Below are 19,911 nucleotides of genomic sequence, written 5' to 3'. Positions count from 1 at the left end.
TGGGACTAACTGGCACCTCTTAGCTGTTTTCAAAGTGTAGGCACATTATTGCAGGCTCTCAAACACTTTATTTTAGCCGCTGTCTCGGCCACTGCCCATGTACTGCCTCTTGCCGGCTGTCATTCCTGAGCATTCCATCTTTCTTTGATTGTCAACTGCCTGCTGTATCTACTGGGTGTGAAGGGCTGCATACGGGAGGCCCAAGCGTTACTGAAAAGAACTCACTCCGCCGACTAGTGCCAAAGTCATTTTGCCTGTCTTCAAATTTCTCGACCTAGACGGTCACGTTTGTGCACTTGGGTGTGCAGGCCCACAGGCGGACACGACAGACGGCGTAACGGCCCGAGGTGGCGGGGGAGGCCGGCAACTGGCACCAGACGGGCTGCCGGCAGAGGAGGCGAGACACCGACTCCAGGGAAGCGTTGCCCTCAGAGGGACACCTGGTCCCCTTCAACACATCTTTTACGAGGCCATTGGCGTTCCCATCGTAACGGCCGCTGGTTCCTAGAAATATGGCTGGTGCCCTTGATCAGCTGAATGAGCAGCGACGGCAAAAACTATTGGGCGAGGGTTACCCGAGAGAGAGAAAGGTAATTCCCGGAGAGATGCGGCGGAGACAGATGGGACAACAGAAAAGAGGTCGAGCAGAGACGGGCGAGGCAAACGGACGCAAGATCGCGCTGGTATACAGTCAGCGAAGCCGGACCTCAGGGACCGTAGCAAAATGTCTGCCAGCTGAGACGCCCAAGACTCCTGAGGCCTCGACCCCTCAAAGCACTGCCAGCCGAGACGTTGGGAAGAGAAGCAGACCACGGGACAGCCAAAGGAAGCGCGGCCCGCCGACGCAAGGCGAGCGGAGCGGAGTCCCGACCTGCCGGACCGACAACCAACTCTTCTAAAAGCCAGCGCCGAGCGGACCACCAGTTTCGCCTTCAGGCAGAGAAGAATAAATAATGCTTTGCCGTGTTACCGCCTTGTTGGCTCAATTCTTCTCGCTTCAGCAAGACCCGTAGATTCTGTGACCGACCCCTTCAGGCGGTAACGTCAGAAGTGGTGGCAGCGGTTGGATTTTGCTGAAGTTGTGGCGCGAGACATTCACCCTTGCACCCGAGGAGAAAGAGCCAACATGTCGCTACCGCAATAAAAGAATTCTCACGACGGAACGTTAGGAGCTAGTGCACTGGGCGGTATAATTTCGACATTCACAGGGGAACACACGGGTCCCAAAATCAGGGACTTTCTGCAAATTTTAGAACAGGTGATGACATGGGAGGATGGCAGGAAAAACAAACCATTGGAATGGCGCGGGGCAAAATGGTCGCGGCGTCTCAGGATTCCGCATGGAGAGATGAGGAGGTGGCTAGTGCAACCACATTCAAATCTTTTAAAGCGCTCGCATTGAAGCGTTTCGACAATGAACCGGTGAGCACAAAGGTTGAAAAGTTCTTGTACGCGCCCGAGAACTTTAGTGAAGATGCACGCTCTTTCGCGAGCCGTTTCAAGAGACTCGGGGCGGAGACCATGAGGGACGTTTATGGCGAGGAGGACACGTCGAAGAAAAGTGCAAGGCACGAGATACTCTTCATGTTTAGCTGTCTTGTTTACATTGCACTTGTTGCTGTAGTACATTTGTCTTTTGAATAGTGCCTGTGGATGCATTAGGGCTTACTAGTAGGAAGTAATGCACTGTGCATTAGCATATTTGCACTGACTAGTGATAAGTTTTCATAGCTGGGTTTGCGTACCGTAGCTCTGCTCCACCTTCAATTGGCTGACAGTGAAGTGGCCTCTCCTCGCCTTTGACGTCTTCTCTTTCCAGCGTTCCTCGCCAGCCTGGGCGAAAGCTCGCTCTCATGAAGCATTTTCGTTGAAGTATAGCACTTAAAGGCGTGTCCTGAAGAATGAGAGAGGGAGTGACATTTGTTTACTGGCTGCTTTTTGTTGCATATGTACGTTTTTGCAACCCCTCTTCTGAGAAAGCATTGGACTTAGGAGCAAATCGGTTAAGCACACTGTGGAATGACTCCAAAGAGAATGTACGTTTGGAGAGATTTGGCCCATGTCATGCAGCAGCAGTGGGTTGTCCACGATTTGTTTCAGCTCCAAGAATGCTAGTGATGCTTGAATTAGATTGTTGATAATTGGTTATTAGCCATCTTATTTTAATACCTTATATTATCACTATTAAAAGTGGTGTACGAGCATTGCATACACCGTTTCAACTGCCACATACTTGGTTTCAGCAATTGTCTGTCTCCAAGTGGCTAATACAGACACTCCTTGTAAGGGCCGTCGTGACCCTTATGCTTGTTGCATATGTGAATAAGCAAGCTCCTCCACATGATGATCACAAGGTCTTCGTCACCATTGGGCGCCCCAGCTACCCAGAAGTGATGGTTGGCGATGCATTGGATCCATGTTCCTAGAACTGGGTGCTCGCGGTCAGCAGCAATTAGTGTTTTCTTGAGACCTCCATTGCATGAGGAAAGAGATACCTGTAAGCTTGGTTTGGTTTGGTTTATCGGTGTATAACGTCCCAAAGCGACTCAGGCTATGAGAGACGCCGTAGTGAAGGGCTCCGGAAAGATACCTGTAAGCCTGTCAATGAGAGGAAACAATATGGTTACTTACCTTTAGCAATATGCCAGACATCGAACAAATGCTTGAAATCTGGCCTTCTTCTCCTGCAGTACCGCCTTATACCAGATTGCCGGTCTAAAAAAGAAATGAATTCCTATTATTTGGTTCTTTAAAAGCGTTATAAGAGCAGAGTTGAGTGGCTTAGAAGTTTGTAATGACGATATTGCAACCTCAGGGCTAACATTCATGTCATTAGAGTTGAAAGTTGCATCATTTGATTAAACCAGCGCAAAAAAAGCAGAAACAGTAAGGAGCAGTAAAAAAATATGTTCCTTGCTGTGTCTGTGTTCTTTCCACTATATTTATTTTAGCCAACATGTACCGACTTGCCCAACCCTCCACTCTACTGAATCATGCTTCTTGTTTTGGGGGCAACTTTCTTCACATGCAACCCTCCAGCGATGAAGCCGCCACTCGTGTAAGTGCTAATGACTTCATAGTGCGCAAAACAAACGAGCGTCATCCTTTGATCCTCACAGTGTTTGCACCCTTTCCATTTCGTTTATTCATGCCATCACTATGGCCAGTAATCTGGACCTGCTATTTAAGTGCTTTGTGATTATTACTTCATAAAGAATGCAATCAGCAAGCTGATACTAACATATATCTTACTAGACTAAAGGCAGACAGCACTCGGTGTGGTAATTATAAGTGTTCACAACAGTGTGGCAAAGTACATTTGTTTTAGTTGCATTGTCATGTGTGTTTTGTAGCATGCAGCCAACCGTGTGCATGAACTTTGAATGTTACATGTAGTCAGCGAGCAAATACCGAGTCCCATCTCTTCCACTGCTGCCAAGCACTTGATAAGGTCTTGTATTTCCATCGAGGCGCTATTCGGTGCTTCTGGAGATGTAGTCAAGAGTTCGACGGAAATCCGTCTGGTCAGGCATGGTGATGCATTGAAGTGAAGGAGCAGTCACTGACCATAGTCGAAAAAAGAAAGACGTTTCGAAACCCGTACGGGTTTCTTGTTCACAGTGAGCAGGACAAGAGCGGTGGCGAATTTATATCCGGAGAATGTGACGTAAAGATCGGGCGTAGATGCCTGGCATGGGGCCAGCGTTCTTGTTTAATGTTGCTTGTGATGTTTGGATGAATAGCGATTCCAGCAGAAGGCGCGTCGTCAGGTTTCTTTCCTTAGATAAGATGGAAGCATTGCCCCAGTCAATCTGGTGGCCAGTGTCGTGTGCATGACCCGCCAGCGCATTTGTGGCATGCTTTTTGTTTTTCACATCACGTTGGTGGTCCTTTATGCGTCTTGAGAACTTCCCTGTCTCACCGATGTAGGCATGATTGCAGTTCAGGCATGGTATTTTGTAGACGACTCCTGGAAACTACTCATTTGGTAGTCGGTCTTTCACATTCATTAGCTGATTCCGCAGCTTGCTGACAGGCATGTGGGCCACGCGTAAGTCATATTTTGAGAACACACGAGACAACGCTTCGCTGATACCAGGCATGTATGGAATGCCTGCTCGTGTTCGATACGTCCTACAATCAGTGGTAGCTGGATGTGCAGCTCGTTCTTGTAGCTTTGATATGAAGCGGCTCGGATAACCGTTGGCTGACAGTTCTTCGTGCACTCTTTTTAACTCCTTTTCTTGATCTTCTCGGCTTTTGCAGACACGTGTCGCACGTTTGGTCAGTGATGTGACGACGGAGGCTTTGTGCGCAACTGGATGATTTGAATGAAAATTTAAGTACTGGGCTGTGTGCGTATGCTTTCTGTACACAGAGAACGAAAGGCGATTGTCCCTCCCCTCGACCAGGAAATCCAAGAAGGGAAGGCGGTTTTCTTGCTCAAACTCGGCCGTGAACTTCAAGCTTGGTTCGACACTGTTTAGTTCATGTAGAAACAGCGACGCGTCCTCTTTCCTTAATATGCAAAAACAGTCGTCGACATACCGGTAGAAGACCTTGGGTGCTGGAGTGAAAGCATTCAATACCTTGTCCTCTAGTGCTTCCATGACTAGGTTTGCTGTGGTGACCGATATGGAAGCGCCCATCGCAGTGCCTTGGGTCTGTAGAACTTTGAATTAAAGGAAAAATACGTATTGCTTAGGCTGAACCGTAGCAGTGTGCTCAGCTCTGGAACGTCGAAGGGCGTACGACTTGCCAGATTGCGGTCCTTCTCCAACGCTTCCTCGCACGTGGAAACGGCTAGGTCAACCGGGACACTGGTGAAGAGTGCCGTGACGTCGAAGGAGACCATTACGTACTCTGCGTCCAATTCCAAGTCATGCAGTTTCTGAACAAAATTTGAAGAGTTCCCGATGTACGTCCTAGTCTTTCCGGATAAAGGGCTGAACACTTCGTGGAGGTACCCCGAAAGTCGATACAGTGGCGACCTTGTGAAGTCCACTATCGGGCGTAGGGGGACTCCAGGCTTGTGGATCTTCGGTAGACCGTATATAGCAGGAGCCGAACCATTTGTGCATAGGAGGCGGTAGTAAAGTTTCTTGTTATCCGCGATCACGAGCTTAAATAGGCCCGCCAGCAGTTCTTGCAATTTTGTTTGCAATCTGGCCGTAGGATCGCGTGGTACAGACAAGTAGGTGCCGTCGTTCAGTAAACCGATCATCTTGTCATTGTATTCACTGCGGTTGAGCAGGACGGTAGCATTCCCTTTGTCTGCCGGTAAGATGGCAATCTCCGGGTTCCTTCTGAGGTCGCGTATGGCTCGTTTCTCAGCCACAAAGAAGAGGGGCTTATGCCGCCACTTCGAGAGAACGCCAATGGCGCGAGTGCGGGCTTCATCTCGGACGTTCATAGGTAGCAGGCTTACCGCACGCTCTACCGCACAGATTACCTTTTTCTTTTCTGGTGGGCCATCTGTATTAAAGCTCAAACCGCGGCAGAGGACAGAGGTTTCAGCTGCGCTTGGCTTGTAGGAGGAGAGGTTCACCACAACCTGTCTTTTGTTCTCTTTCCTTGGAATCCGAAGAGCATCAATCTTCTTCTCATGTGATGCCTTACAATGCCGTTCTCTTACTGCTGCCGTGTAGTTGGCGTGCAGTTGTGCGTCCGGAAAGCGCTCTTGGACAATGTATTCGAGCTGTCTCCGCGCGAAAAACGAGTCGGTCTCGAGGCGCTTTCTCTTCTGCCGGCATTCCTGAACACGTGCAAGTACCAGTTTTCTTTCGGCGTGTTGAATGATCTGGTGGCCCCAGACGGAGTGGACGGGAGTTTTGAGACGGAGAGACTTCGGTACCAGGTTCTCCCACCTGCATGTCAGGTTGAAGTCTAGATGGGTCTTGAAGGCTGCGACTCTTGAAGTTAGTGAAACAAAGCGACGAATCTTGGTGACCACGGCTTGTCCGTAAATGCTCCGAAAGTTCATGTAGTCAAGAGTTCGACGGAAATCCGTCTGGTCAAGCATGGTGATGCAATGAAGTGAAGTAGCAGTCACTGACCATAGTCGAAAAAAGAAAGACGTTTCGAAACCCGTACGGGTTTCTTGTTCACAGTGAGCAGGACAAGAGCGGTGGCGAATTTATATCCGGAGAATGTGACGTAAAGATCGGGCGTAGATGCCTGGCATGGGGCCAGCGTTCTTGTTTAATGTTGCTTGTGATGTTTGGGTGAATAGCGATTCCAGCAGAAGGCGCGTCGTCAGGTTTCTTTCCTTAGATAAGATGGAGGCATTGCCCCAGTCAATCTGGTGGCCAGTGTCGTGTGCATGACCCGCCAGCGCATTTGTGGCATGCTTTTTGTTTTTCACATCACGTTGGTGGTCCTTTATGCGTCTTGAGAACTTCCCTGTCTCACCGATGTAGGCATGATTGCAGTTCAGGCATGGTATTTTGTAGACGACTCCTGGAAACTGCTCATTTGGTAGTCGGTTTTTCACATTCATTAGCTGATTCCGCAGCTTGCTGACAGGCATGTGGGCCACGCGTAAGTCGTATTTTGAGAACACACGAGACAACGCTTATTAAGGAAAGAGGACGCGTCGCGGTTTCTACATGAACTAAACAGTGTCGAACCAAGCTCGAAGTTCACGGCCGAGTTTGAGCAAGAAAACCGCCTTCCCTTCTTGGATGTCCTGGTCGAGCGGAGGGACAATCGCCTTTCGTTCTCTGTGTACAGAAAGCCTACGCACACAGCCCAGTACTTAAATTTTCATTCAAATCATCCAGTTGCGCACAAAGCCTCCGTCGTCACATCACTGACCAAACGTGCGACACGTGTCTGCAAATTCTTTCGTTAAAATTTAAGCAGCGCTAACTTTTAGGACGAATACACAGAAGACATGACAGGACGGGCGCTGACTCCAACTATGTTTATTGAACACGTTTTTTCGTAGAACATATAAGACAAAACGAACCGTGAGCGCATGTGCATCTGCGACAGACCACAAAAAGAAAAGGCCAAGATGACAACGATGACCGCTAAGGTAGATTAATGAGGACGGCACGCATTTCGTCCCATATTTTTAAGCAATCTGAATTCGCTGGCATGCAGGGAGACAGAAGTGGTGCTGACACACGTGTCGCCTTTTGCCTTGATGAAAAATGCTTCGGATAATTCCCGAGCTAATCTATCTTTGCTCCTGGTTAGAATTTTGATTTTGTCAAGCCGTGGCTCACAGTTCTCATCGTTTTGGTCCTTGCAAGAAAGGCAATGAGCGGGTAGATTCAGGCATGAGTCTGATGCGTTTCCCAAACTTCGTTCATGTTCCCTGGCACGGTCGTTAACACAACGCCCTGTCTGGCCAACGTACACTTTGCCACAAGAAAGGGGGATCTCATAGACCACACCCGTGGCACACCGGACAAAGGGCTTGGCGTGTTTTGTTCCACAGCCGGATGTTGCAGGGCCACTGCTGCTGACCTTAGGGCACATCTTACCCAGTTTACAAGGCGCAGAGAACACCATCGGGACGCCGTACTTGTTGCCCACCCTTTTTAGGTTATGGGACACCTTGTGGATGTATGGCATAACCACTGGTTTGGCATTCCCGGGTCTTTCTTTTCTACGTGTCTTTTTCTGCCTTCCCTTGAATTTCTGTAGGAGTGCTTCGGTCACAGCTGTCAACACGTGATCAGGGAACCCTGCTTTTCGCAGTCTTTCTACCTCGCCCCGAAAGCTCTCTTGCATCATGTGAGGGCACGACTTAGCAAGTGCGGATTCTAGAGAAAGGGTCGCAATAGCCCTCTTAACAGTTTTTGACTGGGCCGAATCAAAAGGCAAAAAATCTTTCTTGGCTCTAGGGCGGTAGCACCAGCATACACACTTTTCTCCGAGCATGATGTTCAAGTCCAAAAGTACAGGTAACTCGTAGGTAAAAGAGAGCCCTTTTCCATGTTGTACAAATTGTTCTAAAATATTCATCGCAATTTCCTCATACCGGCCTTGGTCACTTTTCTTTAAAATTACTAAAAAATCGTCTACGTATCTAAAAATCTTCAGGACATTGCCTTCGTCAGTTAGTGAAGCCAAAGCGTTGTCGAATGATGCAAGAAAAATGTTACACAAAACTGGAGCGACACATGATCCGATGCAAATGCCCTGGCGCTGTAGATAGCGCCGGTTGTCAAACTCGATAAAAGTAGCGTTGATATAAAATTCTAAAAGTGACATGAAGTTATCTACACTTAAGCCGGCTGTATTCAGGAATGCGATAGTACCGTTTGCTTCAATGCACTGTCTGACAGCAATAAACAGGTCGTTATGTGGTATAGAATAAAAAAGATCTTCAACATCTATGGAAAAGGCATATCCAATCTGCTCTCCTTTCAACACACTGGCAACTTCCAATGAATTCTTGGTGGCAAAAGGATCAGAAAGAACCAGATTATTTAAGTGCTTAAGCATGAACCTACTAATATGTTGCTGCCAGGTACCTCTCTCGCTAACAATCGTCCGGAAGGGTGCATCGGGTTTGTGAGTTTTCACCGCAAAGAACACGGTCAAGGTGTTTACTCGAGAGTCCACAATGGCTCTTGCAAGGCTCTGGAGTTCCATGGATTTACATAGGCCAACTGCCTTAGTCTTGATACGGGTTGCAGACGGTTTAACTGCCACAAAGTTCTTTTTTATTGCTTGCATCGCCTTCTCGCTGTAAATGCCAGACGGTACAACGACGAAGCAACCTTCTTTGTCTGCTTGCAGGAGGGACAGTCCGCTGTTCTTGCAATACGCCACAACCTTCTCAGTCTGTGCTTTCCCTTTTGTGGCGGGTTGTCTCAATGTGGTCCTTGCCAAGCTGTCAACACCATCCAGGACGCACCTGTCTTCACTGTCTCTTTCCGCCTTCATTGCTACGCAGCGATTAAAGGCCAACAGCTCATGAATAGACACGCTGGGCTCAAAGCAGTATTTCGGGCCTTTTTCAAGGACGTCCGTGATGTCTTTGGGTAGGGTAACATTGCCTAGCACTACTGGTCCCTTCCTAGCATCCTCTCTTCCAGCAGGCTTCACACCAGTGTGGAGGGCTTGTTTTAACATGCACGCCCATAACGACTCAGTGGTCCGGGCTGCCTGTCGCCGTAGGGACTGTAGCTTCCTTTTGGCCAACCATTCCACGTCTTCACTAAAACACACCAGGTCTAGCCAGTCTTGCAACAAACGCACTTGCCTCCATATCTCTGCACCTTGCTTACGCGTCTTGCATGCCCAAAAGACGGTGTAATGGACCCAAAAAGGGCACTCACTTCCACAGGTATGCGTCCTTTCCTGAGACAGAAGGCGATGAACCTTGCTCTACAGGTGGCGACTGCGATGGCGCTCACAATCTTCAAAGGGTCAGGCTTGACAGAAGAAACACAAAAGAAAGGGCCCACAGTAGAAGAAAGTTCACTTAGTAAAACACGTTGCGGGGCTAGTTGGTTATGCATATTCTTTCGTTAAAATTTAAGCAGCGCTAACTTTTAGGACGAATACACAGAAGACATGACAGGACGGGCGCTGACTCCAACTATGTTTATTGAACACGTTTTTTTGTAGAACATATAAGACAAAACGAACCGTGAGCGCATGTGCATCTGCGACAGACCACAAAAAGAAAAGGCCAAGATGACAACGATGACCGCTAAGGTAGAATAATGAGGGCGGCACGCATTTCGTCCCATATTTTTAAGCAATCTGAAATTCGCTGGCATGCAGGGAGACAGAAGTGGTGCTGACACACGTGTCGCCTTTTGCCTTGATGAAAAATGCTTCGGATAATTCCCGAGCTAATCTATCTTTGCTCCTGGTTAGAATTTTGATTTTGTCAAGCCGTGGCTCACAGTTCTCATCGTTTTGGTCCTTGCAAGAAAGGCAATGAGCGGGTAGATTCAGGCATGAGTCTGATGCGTTTCCCAAACTTCGTTCATGTTCCCTGGCACGGTCGTTAACACAACGCCCTGTCTGGCCAACGTACACTTTGCCACAAGAAAGGGGGATCTCATAGACCACACCATAGACCACACACAAGCAATAGAAAAGAACTTTGTGGCAGTTAAACCGTCTGCAACCCGTATCAAGACTAAGGCAGTTGGCCTATGTAAATCCATGGAACTCCAGAGCCTTGCAAGAGCCATTGTGGACTCTCGAGTAAACACCTTGACCGTGTTCTTTGCGGTGAAAACTCACAAACCCGATGCACCCTTCCGGACGATTGTTAGCGAGAGAGGTACCTGGCAGCAACATATTAGTAGGTTCATGCTTAAGCACTTAAATAATCTGGTTCTTTCTGATCCCTTTGCCACCAAGAATTCATTGGAAGTTGCCAGTGTGTTGAAAGGAGAGCAGATTGGATATGCCTTTTCCATAGATGTTGAAGATCTTTTTTATTCTATACCACATAACGACCTGTTTATTGCTGTCAGACAGTGCATTGAAGCAAACGGTACTATCGCATTCCTGAATACAGCCGGCTTAAGTGAAGATAACTTCATGTCACTTTTAGAATTTTATATCAACGCTACTTTTATCGAGTTTGACAACCGGCGCTATCTACAGCGCCAGGGCATTTGCATCGGATCATGTGTCGCTCCAGTTTTGTGTAACATTTTTCTTGCATCATTCGACAACGCTTTGGCTTCACTAACTGACGAAGGCAATGTCCTGAAGATTTTTAGATACGTAGACGATTTTTTAGTAATTTTAAAGAAAAGTGACCAAGGCCGGTATGAGGAAATTGCGATGAATATTTTAGAACAATTTGTACAACATGGAAAAGGGCTCTCTTTTACCTACGAGTTACCTGTACTTAACCGCCTCCAGTTTTTGGACTTGAACATCATGCTCAGAGAAAAGTGTGTATGCTGGTGCTACCGCCCTAGAGCCAAGAAAGATTTTTTGCCTTTTGATTCGGCCCAGTCAAAAACTGTTAAGAGGGCTATTGCGACCCTTTCTCTAGAATCCGCACTTGCTAAGTCGTGCCCTCACATGATGCAAGAGAGCTTTCGGGGCGAGGTAGAAAGACTGCGAAAAGCAGGGTTCCCTGATCACGTGTTGACAGCTGTGACCGAAGCACTCCTACAGAAATTCAAGGGAAGGCAGAAAAAGACACGTAGAAAAGAAAGACCCGGGAATGCCAAACCAGTGGTTATGCCATACATCCACAAGGTGTCCCATAACCTAAAAAGGGTGGGCAACAAGTACGGCGTCCCGATGGTGTTCTCTGCGCCTTGTAAACTGGCTAAGATGTGCCCTAAGGTCAGCAGCAGTGGCCCTGCAACATCCGGCTGTGGAACAAAACACGCCAAGCCCTTTGTCCGGTGTGCCACGGGTGTGGTCTATGAGATCCCCCTTTCTTGTGGCAAAGTGTACGTTGGCCAGACAGGGCGTTGTGTTAACGACCGTGCCAGGGAACATGAACGAAGTTTGGGAAACGCATCAGACTCATGCCTGAATCTACCCGCTCATTGCCTTTCTTGCAAGGACCAAAACGATGAGAACTGTGAGCCACGGCTTGACAAAATCAAAATTCTAGCCAGGAGCAAAGATAGATTAGCTCGGGAATTATCCGAAGCATTTTTCATCAAGGCAAAAGGCGACACGTGTGTCAGCACCACTTCTGTCTCCCTGCATGCCAGCGAATTCAGATTGCTTAAAAATATGGGACGAAATGCGTGCCGCCCTCATTAATCTACCTTAGCGGTCATCGTTGTCATCTTGGCCTTTTCTTTTTGTGGTCTGTCGCAGATGCACATGCGCTCACGGTTCGTTTTGTCTTATATGTTCTACGAAAAGACGTGTTCAATAAACATAGTTGGAGTCAGCGCCCGTCCTGTCATGTCTTCTGTGTATTCGTCCTAAAAGTTAGCGCTGCTTAAATTTTAACGAAAGAATATGCATAACCAACTAGCCCCGCAACGTGTTTTATTAAGTGTCTGCAAAAGCCGAGAAGATCAAGAAAAGGAGTTAAAAAGAGTGCACGAAGAACTGTCAGCCAACGGTTATCCGAGCCACTTCATATCAAAGCGACAAGAACGAGCTGCACATCCAGCTACCACTGATTGTAGGACGTATCGAACACGAGCAGGCATTCCATACATGCCTGGTATCAGCGAAGCGTTGTCTCGTGTGTTCTCAAAATACGACTTACGCGTGGCCCACATGCCTGTCAGCAAGCTGCGGAATCAGCTAATGAATGTGAAAGACCGACTACCAAATGAGCAGTTTCCAGGAGTCGTCTACAAAATACCATGCCTGAACTGCAATCATGCATACATCGGTGAGACAGGGAAGTTCTCAAGACGCATAAAGGACCACCAACGTGATGTGAAAAACGAAAAGCATGCCACAAATGCGCTGGCGGGTCATGCACACGACACTGGCCACCAGATTGACTGGGACAATGCCTCCATCTTATCTAAGGAAAGAAACCTGACGACGCGCCTTCTGCTGGAATCGCTATACATCCAAACATCACAAGCAACATTAAACAAGAACGCTGGCCCCATGCCAGGCATCTACGCCCGATCTTTACGTCACACTCTCCGGATATAAATTCGCCACCGCTCTTGTCCTGCTCACGGTGAACAAGAAACCCGTACGGGTTTCGAAACGTCTTTCTTTTTTCGACTATGGTCAGTGACTGCTACTTCACTTCATTGCATCACGATGCCTGACCAGACGGATTTCCGTCGAACTCTTGACTACATGAACTTTCGGAGCATTTACGCACAAGACGTGGTCACCAAGATTCGTCGCTTTGTTTCACTAACTTCAAGAGTCGCAGCCTTCAAGACCCATCTAGACTTCAACCTGACATGCAGGTGGGAGAACCTGGTACCGAAGTCTCTCCGTCTCAAAACTCCCGTCCACTCCGTCTGGGGCCACCAGATCATTCAACACGCCGAAAGAAAACTGGTACTTGCACGTGTTCAGGAATGCCGGCAGAAGATAAAGCGCCTCGAGACAGACTCGTTTTTCGCGCGGAGACAGCTCGAATACATTGTCCAAGAGCGCTTTCCGGACGCACAACTGCACGCCAACTACACGGCAGCAGTAAGAGAACGGCATTGTAAGGCATCGCATGAGAAGAAGATTGATGCTCTTCGGATTCCAAGGAAAGAGAACAAAAGACAGGTTGTGGTGAACCTCTCCTCCTACAAGCCAAGCGCAGCTGAAACCTCTGTCCTCTGCCGCGGTTTGAGCTTTAATACAGATCGCCCACCAGAAAAGAAAAAGGTAATCTGTGCGGTAGAGCGTGCGGTAAGCCTGCTACCTATGAACGTCCGAGATGAAGCCCGCACTCGCGCCATTGGCGTTCTCTCGAAGTGGCGGCATAAGCCCCTCTTCTCTGTGGCTGAGAAACGAGCCATACGCGACCTCAGAAGGAACCCGGAGATTGCCATCTTACCGGGAGACAAAGGGAATGCTACCGTCCTGCTCAACCGCAGTGAATACAATGACAAGATGATCGGTTTACTGAACGACGGCACCTACTTGTCTGTACCACGCGATCCTACGGCCAGATTGCAAACAAAATTGCAAGAACTGCTGGCGGGCCTATTTAAGCTCGTGATCGCGGATACCAAGAAACTTTACTACCGCCTCCTATGCACAAATGGTTCGGCTCCTGCTATATACGGTCTACCGAAGATCCACAAGCCTGGAGTCCCCCTACGCCCGATAGTGGAATTCACAAGGTCGCCACTGTATCGACTTTCGGGGTACCTCCACGAAGTGTTCAGCCCTTTATCCGGAAAGACTAGGACGTACATCGGGAACTCTTCAAATTTTGTTCAGAAACTGCATGACTTGGAATTGGACGCAGAGTACGTAATGGTCTCCTTCGACGTCACGGCACTCTTCACCAGTGTCCCGGTTGACCTAGCCGTTTCCACGTGCGAGGAAGCGTTGGAGAAGGACCGCAATCTGGCAAGTCGTACGCCCTTCGACGTTCCAGAGCTGAGCACACTGCTACGGTTCTGCCTAAGCAATACGTATTTTTCCTTTAATTCAAAGTTCTACAGACAGACCCAAGGCACTGCGATGGGCGCTTCCATATCGGTCACCACAGCAAACGTCGTCATGGAAGCACTGGAGGACAAGGTATTGAATGCTTTCACTCCAGCACCCAAGGTCTTCTACCGGTATGTCGACGACTGTTTTTGCATATTAAGGAAAGAGGACGCGTCGCGGTTTCTACATGAACTAAACAGTGTCGAACCAAGCTTGAAGTTCACGGCCGAGTTTGTGCAAGAAAACCGCCTTCCCTTCTTGGATGTCCTGGTCGAGCGGAGGGACAATCGCCTTTCGTTCTCTGTGTACAGAAAGCCTACGCACACAGCCTAGTACTTAAATTTTCATTCAAATCATCCAGTTGCGCACAAAGCCTCCGTCGTCACATCACTGACCAAACGTGCGACACGTGTCTGCAAAAGCCGAGAAGATCAAGAAAAGGAGTTAAAAAGAGTGCACGAAGAACTGTCAGCCAACGGTTATCCGAGCCGCTTCATTACAAAGCTACAAGAACGAGCTGCACATCCAGCTACCACTGATTGTAGGACGTATCGAACACGAGCAGGCATTCCATACATGCCTGGTATCAGCGAAGCGTTGTCTAGTGTGTTCTCAAAATACGACTTACGCGTGGCCCACATGCCTGTCAGCAAGCTGCGGAATCAGCTAATGAATGTGAAAGACCGACTACCAAATGAGCAGTTTCCAGGAGTCGTCTACAAAATACCATGCCTGAACTGCAATCATGCCTACATCGGTGAGACAGGGAAGTTCTCAAGACGCATAAAGGACCACCAACGTGATGAGAAAAACGAAAAGCATGCCACAAATGCGCTGGCGGGTCATGCACACGACACTGGCCACCAGATTGACTGGGGCAATGCCTCCATCTTATCTAAGGAAAGAAACCTGACGACGCGCCTTCTGCTGGAATCGCTATTCATCCAAACATCACAAGCAACATTAAACAAGAACGCTGGCCCTATGCCAGGCATCTACGCCCGATCTTTACGTCACATTCTCCGGATATAAATTCGCCACCGCTCTTGTCCTGCTCACTGTGAACAAGAAACCCGTACGGGTTTCGAAACGTCTTTCTTTTTTCGACTATGGTCAGTGACTGCTACTTCACTTCATTGCTTCTGGAGACTGCGCAAGTAAACAGTAATTAAAGTGTTCTAAAATGGTAACAAAATATTGAGACTACACACTCCATGCTTACCTCATCAACTTGAAATTGTGCTGTATGCAGGATTGTTTCTTTCTGTACAGCAAGCACACTGTACGCCATATACTTGGTGCTGTAACGTGTGGAGTCGCAGCGCCCATCTCTTGCAAGGTCTATTTTCATACCGAGAAGGCTACTGGCAAGTTCTGCCTTCTTTTGCTGAAAAAGCTGAAAAGGAGATTATGTACACTTTATATGCTACACACTTCATAGTACTGTACTTGCCTTAAAGCATATTAGCACGAGGTACAGTTTCAAATCTATGTGTTTCTTCAGGTGCTTCATTACCTTTGAGTTTCTCTCGGCACACTTTCTGGACAATGAATACAGTATAAAAATGCCAATTACTTCAATACTACACAATATAGTTATGTCTAAAGGCAAAGCCCATGACCCCGTAGGTGCCGCACTAGTGGCAGTGCTCTGCATTTTTCCAGTTCTCATTATGAAGGGATACATCAAGGTGTAGACGTGAATGACACGTAATTTCACTTATTGTATGTGAGACATCATTACTGCCAAACCTCATTTATAGCAAGCTGCAAGTATGCACGTTGATAGTTGTAATAGGTCCTTTGCGCAATGTCTTGTACTTAGATGGATTGCAGGAACCGAACCACTGAGGTGACCCCGGAGCCAGAAAAAAAGATGCCTGCACCCAGGAGGATGTTGCCTGCTGCTTTATCTGCGACCAATGGTTAGCTTTTCAGATAAAGAAGTGCTGCAGTGAGCACTTTCTCTTGCAGATCTCAAGTAGCTGCCGCAGGCAGCCGTCAAACACGAGGAACTTTTATTCTTTGTGGAGGCTAGCCTCAGTCAGTGACTGACGCACTCCTTAGTGGTCACTGGAAAGCAAGAGCACTTGTATCGGCGATTGATAGCATGCGATTGTTACTTTGTGCCAGTAAGTGGCAGCAGTAATTGTTTGCAACAGAATGTGGCAATAAAAAGGTGTGCTAAATAAAGCTGCTGTGAAAGTATGGAGTTGACATGCAATTCTTTCCTCCTTTTAACAACAGGAAAGATAAAATACCCTAGCAAAGTAACTACACACTAGGGGTTTGCAAATATTTTTTTTTTCAGAACCAAGCTGAATATTCTTAAGGTCATTCACAGCTTGCTCAAATATCTGCGAAACAAGACAGCAAAGTGGAAGCTATGACTGCGCTTTTAAAAATCATGTGTAAACTACAGGTTCATCGCAGAGCTATAAAACTTGACTGAAACACTCGCAAACACTACCTCTACAAATTTTTTTGCATTCGAATATGACCATCAAATTTATTTAAGGTTCCTTATAAACAATGCGGTGCATTCAGAGCGTTTTTGTGAATACCTGTAGAAGTTGTTGTCAGATGATAGCACACAGCTGATGTCTTTTTCTGCAGTTAGCTGGTCCTGGCCGCCATATTCAGTGCAGTGGGACTCATTCACTTCCATTAGGATAGGTGTTGAGCCACGAGGAGGTTTGAAACTTGCTGGCAGAGGTGGTAGCGGATCAGAGGTCGCTGCAGCTGGGTGTCTTAGCTTCTTGGTTGGCCTGTATTCCGGCTTCTTTCGTGGTAGGCTTCTCTGTCGGCACCTTTGCAGAAACCAGAGATTTCACCCCAAGACTCACCTGTGTAGCTGACAAAATTGCTTAGAGTTAGCAGGGGACAAATCCACTTATGGCTGTAAGCAGTTTCTAACGTTTCTTTAACTGTAAGTTGTATTTGAAGTACAAAATACATTTTTTCAACATTGTAGCTTTCTCACTGACCACTTACCAGCTCACTGGTATTCCGTGTTCTCTGTGTTGCGACACTATGCCTTCCGGCAGCTGCGAGGCATGCTTGTGCTGCTTCCTAGATAAAGATGGTCATGAAAATATTGAACGTTATATATTTATTTTTCATGTTTCTGACGTCAGGTACTCTAGAGAGGGGACTGAAAACTCAGACCATTCTAATATGGCTAAAAAATTTGCACACACAAAACTGTCGTGAATCTTTGTCGTGCCCCTAGTATCCTCTAGGGGTTAATTACATTCGTAATAAAACACTCAAGTCGGCATTCAAAGGCATATTAGCCGCAGAAACAATAGAAATCAACAATGAGGGGCAATAGACTGCTCTGTTGTATTTGCCAATCCAGCAACTTACATTGAACTTTATGTCGGCGTGTTAATGCAGCTACTACTTTTGGCACATTTTCTGAGGTTTTCTTCTCGTGATGTGGCAGTGCACACTATATACGTTGCATCATTCGTAGGCCAAAACAATCTACTTTAAAGAACTGTTCTTTTAACTTCGAAAATATACTCGCCTCTTTAGGAAGAGCTACTGCATCCAGACCACTTTCAGCACATCTAAGTGAAGTCTCAACACAGCTGCGTGAAAGCACAACATGACAAATAGTTGTTTTACTAAGTTCCATATCTTATGCTCCAGCAATACAGTAATCTTATGCAGCATACAGTGCAGTGCTGTTTAGTACAGCTTACTCTTGAGGATGTACATAAGCTATGAATGCTTGCAAACTGGTCACAGTGCTAACCTGTTCAGTAAGAACTTGTGTAGTGCTGCTTTCTTTCAGGCCTCCTGGTGAAGATGACTCACCCTGGCAGGAAAGGAAATTTTTTGCAATCACCACACAAAGACACACAAATAGCATTTTTCATTCTCTGTATTTTCGCGATGTAATAGTGCATAGTGAACAAAGAAACAAAAACAGCGCGATCGCAACGATCACAGCAAGGCTTGATGACACAGCGCACTTGACAAATGACATGTATAGAGATGTTAAAAAATGGCAAAGAACTAATCATGTTGTAGTGGCTTAACTCCAAAAGCAGACTTTACTGAACGCACGCAGTGTAGATTCAGAAGCGGCAATTTCTTTTCGGAGGTCTGTATCATAAGTGCACTGTGTCACCAAGCTGCCCAATTACTGCGATTCATTGCTATCGCGTTATGTGTGTCATTGTATGTTTGTGCTGCCATGTGCACCTTGCGGCATTCTATTTTTTTTTCTGCACCATGCACTTTCAGAACGCGCCAGCGATATGGCGACTTCGGATCGAAGCGGAAAATCCGCGCTCTGAGTTCCCTGATGAGACAGTACGCAGGGCGCAAGCTAGCTTTATATATTTGCAGGTAATTTGTTGTTGTGCTCGTGTCGTATGAGCCGCGAAACTCATTCTGGCTCAGTCATTAGCTGCTGTCAATACATCCTCAAAGCAGTTCCACGTACAAAATGTGCGCGAGGTATGCGGTCGCAAAACATGGGTACGGCTCATTCAACCTTGATTGCATGCAAAATTCCTATATTTGAAAAAACTCGCTTGGATACAGTTCCTGAGTTCTATTTTTGACACATGCGCAAAGTGCTCGCGAGCAAACAATAGCTGCACGTGTGGGCGCAACTCGCCATAGCCAAAAAACTTACCATTCGGGGGAGAAACAGCCTCGGCAACGCGTCGGATTGGAGGCGCAGCTGCTTCATGTCGACGCTAGATTGCTGCACAAAGCAGGGATTATAGCCGTACGTATCAGGGGAAAAGCGGCGGCCGCAAACCCTTAGATTGCGGCGATTGTCCGATGTTGACTGCCCGATGCGGTGCAGACAACCTGCTCGGTTGTGTCCACCTCTTGGGACAAGATGCTTAGCTGTGATACGTCTCCTACACTGTAAAAAAATTCCGTACCTATAACGTAGACTCTGTACGTTTCAAAAATGGTACCACTTTTGCTTTGAATGAAACGTAGGGAATGACCGTACTTCAGTCCAGTAATGAAGGGAAACGTCCGTGTTCCGCCGTAGTCGTTGCTGGGGAAAAAAACCTACACATTGAATTTTAGGGATCAAAACTTAACACGACATGACGGTTGACCCCATCGACCTTGTGTGCCAGCAAACGCACTAATAACTTGCTTAAAAGCAGCAAAAACAGAATATGCTTATGATGTGACGCCACTTTTACACGATTAACCGTTGGCCCGCGGACGATAGGCGTCACATGACGTCCCATTTATGATCTGTCTGGTTTTTCCTTAGCCTACATTGCCCGCACACTAGCATGGCGAATGACCGTGAGCACGTATAATGAGATTAACACCATGTTTCAAAGGTGAAGATCCGAGGAAGGGTAAGAACGCATCATGTTGCTTCAAGGTTGAGTGATTGGTACAAATTTTGAGCAGCACTAAATAAGAGAGGCCTTAATTTGCTATAACGTTAAAAGCTGACTTGATAAAAAAATGTTTTCGCTGCGTTGCTAGCCACGCGGCAGAGTACCGTTTAATAAAAATGTTACTGCAACATTTGCTTTCTGCGAGAAATGCTGAATAATTAGGTCACCTGTTAGAAAACATTTAGACACAAACAATGGTTGGACAACTTCTCCAAAGTGAAATTGAACACCAGCTGAAAGTACATTCCAAACATGATGAAAGTGCACAAGTTGAAACACGAATTTTCATTTGCCGTTTGGTACGTAAACGAACCACTGAGAAAACCTGAGAAACGAACCACTGAGAAATTTGTTTGCACGGGCAAAAAAATCTGTGAATGCAGTGCAATGTTGCAGTTACATCTTAGCTACACAACCATCAATAAAAAATGCTAACTCCGTCATGGATAAAAAAAGCACAAACATA

At 47.0% G+C, this 19,911-nt stretch overlaps 1 pseudogene; it reads right to left on the bottom strand.

Moving 5' to 3' along the window:
* Positions 1-274: 274 nt before the first annotated feature.
* The window catches only part of LOC144105158 (uncharacterized), a 45,895-nt pseudogene continuing 26,258 nt past the window's right edge, over positions 275-19,911 (bottom strand).

The sequence above is a fragment of the Amblyomma americanum genome, chromosome 9 (genome assembly GCF_052857255.1).
Source record: "Amblyomma americanum isolate KBUSLIRL-KWMA chromosome 9, ASM5285725v1, whole genome shotgun sequence".
In the NCBI taxonomy this organism is placed as follows: Eukaryota; Metazoa; Arthropoda; class Arachnida; order Ixodida; family Ixodidae; genus Amblyomma; species Amblyomma americanum.
Note: the sequence above shows the minus strand (reverse complement) of the source record. Positions and strands in the feature narration are given on the sequence as shown.